General features: G+C 34.0%; 1 non-coding gene across 1 annotated transcript; it reads left to right on the top strand.

The window, feature by feature from the left end:
• The first annotated feature begins 358 nt into the window (after positions 1 to 358).
• LOC141569116 (U6 spliceosomal RNA) lies at positions 359 to 465 on the top strand. Its single transcript, XR_012492508.1, has one exon. It is a non-coding gene; the product is annotated as a U6 spliceosomal RNA (small nuclear RNA).
• Positions 466 to 4493: the final 4028 nt, after the last annotated feature.

The following is a 4493-nucleotide window of genomic DNA, read 5'->3' as shown; positions in this document are numbered from 1 at the left end:
TAGTGTTTACCCAATTCTAGGTTCTGTGCTAAGAACTTTCCAGGTTTGGTGTGTTGAAGCCAAACAAGAATATCACTGAGTGAGTTTACTATTTAATGCCTTACCTGACACCAGGGAATGCCCCAGTAAATTGGGGTATTCCCCACTTAGTGTGACTCTTTTCCTATCTCTTTCCAAAGGAACTCCATCTGAAAATGGACAGTCTAAGGTTAATAAGAAGCCATGTTTTATTGTGTCACTGCTTCTATTTAATAATATAACAATAGAGAAGTTAAAGACAAAGTGAAATTTCCAGTATGTATATTTATTGTCATATAAAGAATCTTTTACTCAATTATTCATCAAGAAGGAAGGAAGGGTGCTCGCTTCAGCAGCACATATACTAAAATTGGAACGATACAGAGAAGATTAGCATGGCCCCTGTGCAAGGATGACACGCAAATTCGTGAAGTGGTCCATATTTTTAAAAACTGAGGGTTGTTAGATGGGTGCGGGGGGTGGGGGTTGGGGATAAAGAAGGAAGCTGAGGGGATTACAAAGCACCGTTGGTAACCACAAGATTGCCACGGGGATATGAAAGTCAATTTGGGGAATGTAATCAATAATGTTGTAAAGATTTTGTAGGGTATCTAATGGACACTTGTCTCATTAGGGAGACCACCTCAAGGATAATGTAGATGCCTGATCACTGCACTGTACACCTGAAGCTGAAGCTGGACAATAACAAATGTCAACTACAATTATATATATATATATATATATATATATATATATATATATATATATATATATATATGGAGCGGAGTACAGCATTAGGAATAGAGACAGTGGAAATGCAATGGCTGTGTGCGAAGTCAGAGAGGTAGTGGTTAGTGGGTGGGGGGTTGTCACTGTGTGAGGGATATAAATGATAAATGTCTAACTAGTACATGGCTTTGTGCACCTGAAACTAATAAAAAAAATAAGGAAGGAAGGAAGGAAGGAAGGAAGGAAGGAAGGAAGGAAGGAAGGAAGGAAGGAAGGAAAAAAGGAAGGAAGGAAATTCTGTCAGTAAAATCTGTGTTGTAAATTGATTTCTATTTCCTGGGGGGGTCTTTTTGGAGAGGTGAGTTGGGAAATAAAGAGAGTGTAGTAGCTCTTTATACTTAAACCATTTTTAAAAGTTATATTACAAATGGAAATAGATTTGGTGTGGTAGACTGGAGTTATTTGCAGCCAAATGTTACTGGGGAGTAACTTTTTCGTATATGATATTAATATCACCACTGAAATATAATTCACAGGGATAGATTATTACATGATGCAACACAGGAGTGATATGGCGTGAAGAGGATTTGTTTTTTAAATGTGCCATTCTGAAGTAAGGACAAACTGTTCAAAAATATTGAGAAAGTAACCTAATACATGTTATCTAATGGTTTACTATATCAGGAGAACACTACCAATTGCTGAAAGGCGAACTAAACTGAACAGGTAGAGCAAACAGAAAATATGCCTTGTGAGTAATATGTTTATTTAGAACAATTGTCATTTGAAATGGCTATGATCTCTAGGATTTAAGAGATTTGTGCAAATGTGTCATCCAGATTACATCTATTTGCCGATGAAACACAAAAAGCTTTTCATGTAGAAATTTGTTTTATCCCTTTTTAAACTTGAAAGGGAGAACATCAATACAAAATTCCATTTCTTTTCTTAGCTACCTACTATGAGGGTATCTAAGGACCTATTTAGCTTTGGATATGACAGGTTTGCTAAAGAAATTCTAGGTGGAGAATAATTGGAGGCCAGAGAATGTTTCAGTGCTGTACACGTAAGAAATGGAGAAGCTTCTCAGTTTACAAGGAAGTTTGGCAATGAAGATTTCAGAGGTAACCAGTTGGCAATGACATTGGCTTCAAAGGAAAATCATGAATCTGAGCTAATCACGCTTTCTTCTCTTCTGGAGCAAAACTTAAATCTGTGTAATTCAGAAAAAGGTGCTTATCACAATAAAAAAATTGTTTTCCAATTATTTTTTATATGTCTCTCAGGCTTTATACAGATAACTACAGTAAATATCTTCCAAGTATGAGAGAGAGATCCATTTTTAACCAAAGGAGTACATTGACCTAACTCACCACGTTATATGTATTTCTTATGAAACTGAGAACTGGATCTCAGTTTAGGTTAGAATATTTTTTAATCAGTCCTTTATGTATATTGGGAACTCAGATATCATTCTCTATTAATTTATTGATTTTAATAAATCCTCTAAAATAATTTGAACCTCATATAGGTGAAATATTTACTGATATCTTTTTAATCACTTACCATAATTAATTAAGGAATTTTTTTGAACTTTCTTTTTTTTTTCATTTATTAGGGTGACAATTGTTAGTAAAATTACATAGATTTCAGGTGTACAATTCTGTATTACATCATCTATAAGTCCCATTGTGTGTTCACCACCCAGAGTCAGTTCTCCTTCCATCACCTTATATTTGGTCCCCCTTACCCTCATCTCCCACCACCCACCCCCCTTACCCTCTGGTAACCACTAAACTATTGTCTGTGTCTGTGAGTTTTTGTTTCTCATTTGTCTTGTTCTTTTGTTGTTTTTGGTTTATATACCACATATCAATGAAATCACATGGTTCTCTGCTTTTTCTGTCTGACTTATTTCGCTTAGCATTATACTCTCAAGATCCATCCATGTTGTCACAAATGTTCCTATATCATCTTTTCTTACCACCGAATAGTATTAATTAAGGAATTTATTGACATCTTGCCAAGTCAATAGGAAAGTTTGGGGTCTGAGTAAACTATTTTACCCCTTTATAGTTCTTTAAATAATGTTGCATTTTAAGTGTCTTCTTCTGAATGGAAAAGTGAGATATGCTACTATATGTACTATATATATTGTATATATATACAGTATATATAATATATATAGAGAGATATGCTACTATATATACTATATATAATATATATTATATATATTATTTATAAATATAATATGTATATAAATTTAAAATATATAATATATTATATATTATTTGTATATTATATACATAAATAATATATATTTTTAATTCATATATATTATATATTTTTTATATTTATATATATAACATATATATATATAGAGAGAGAGAGAGAGAGAGAGTGAGAGAGAGACAGACAGACAGAGAGACACAGAGAGAGAGAATAAAGCGGCCAGGCATAAGTGTTTTTTTTCCTCTTACTTAAGCTCTGAAATATCTACAAATCTTCCTGTTCCTTTTCTTATCTCAACTTTAAAGGTTGACCTTATAGAGGTAGAGAATTACAGACACCATCAGGAATCAAGGAATAAAGTGGACGGTGTCTGAGTGGTGTACACAAACTTAAAAGGAACATGTCACAAAAGGAAGAAAATAAACAGCTTTCTTATAGGCACTTCTATTTTAAAATAATGCCTCACTGCACCATATGATGAGAGATCTTCAGAGCACATTAAATTAGTCATAATGGAAACTCCTTTAATTGAATGGCATGGAAAATGGCCTGGGGCTGCCAGAGAAGAGACGGGGTAATCACAAGCTATCAGGACTGCATCACTGTTAACTTATCTAAAATCCAGGATTTGGAACTGACTTTAACACTCATAACTACATCTGAAAACATATTCAAGAATCAGTAAAAATCATCTTGTGAAATGAAAAGGTACTTGATTATAAAAATAATCAAATGCACAAGAGCTACTAAAGGCTTTCGTGTCATGTTTCTTTAAGCAGTCAGTTCCTTGGGAGGTATGGAGAGTGAATCCATACAAAATAAACACATACAAACTTATTTGGTAGAACAGATGCAAATGTAAACTAGTCCTGGTAGACTGAAGGGATTTTCAGAATTTTGAATCAGCAGCTGTCCGAGATTCAAAAGTCTAAGTATATTTTTTAAAGTCTGATGAAGAATTCCACTGATTCTCGTCCTAGTTCTGCAAGTTCTGAGAGATTGTTTGATTAGAACTTTTCCCAGCACAGGGAGGAACTACACACTCGATGAGACCCTCTCAGAAATATTATGCTCCAGTAAAAATAAAAAAGAAAGAAATGTATCACTTATATCATTGAATACACACACACACAGAGCAATATCCTTACATACCCAGAACATAGACAAAAGGAAATACAGAGACTTCCAATACACGGTGGGTGCCAAAAAAATGTATACAAGTGGACACTTTGGTCAACGTTGCTCAAGCACTAGTTCGCCATAATCAGAAATGTCTGGACCCTGATGGTAACCATTTTGAGCACCTTTTGTAATTGCAGAAGTCAAATGCGACTTGTGTTCATCTTTTGTTATCGGTATATATTGAGTATTACAATTTTAATAGTTTTCTCCTTTCTTAAAATATGTTTACATTTTCTGGCACCCTCTGTATATCTCAGAAGAGACATATATTATGCATGTTGAAAAGTCACTACACACTTAGAGAACTTGACATTAAATAACTTATTGTATAA

This window comes from Rhinolophus sinicus, linkage group LG15 (assembly GCF_036562045.2).
Source record: "Rhinolophus sinicus isolate RSC01 linkage group LG15, ASM3656204v1, whole genome shotgun sequence".
NCBI classification, from domain to species: domain Eukaryota; kingdom Metazoa; phylum Chordata; class Mammalia; order Chiroptera; family Rhinolophidae; genus Rhinolophus; species Rhinolophus sinicus.
Note: the sequence above shows the minus strand (reverse complement) of the source record. Positions and strands in the feature narration are given on the sequence as shown.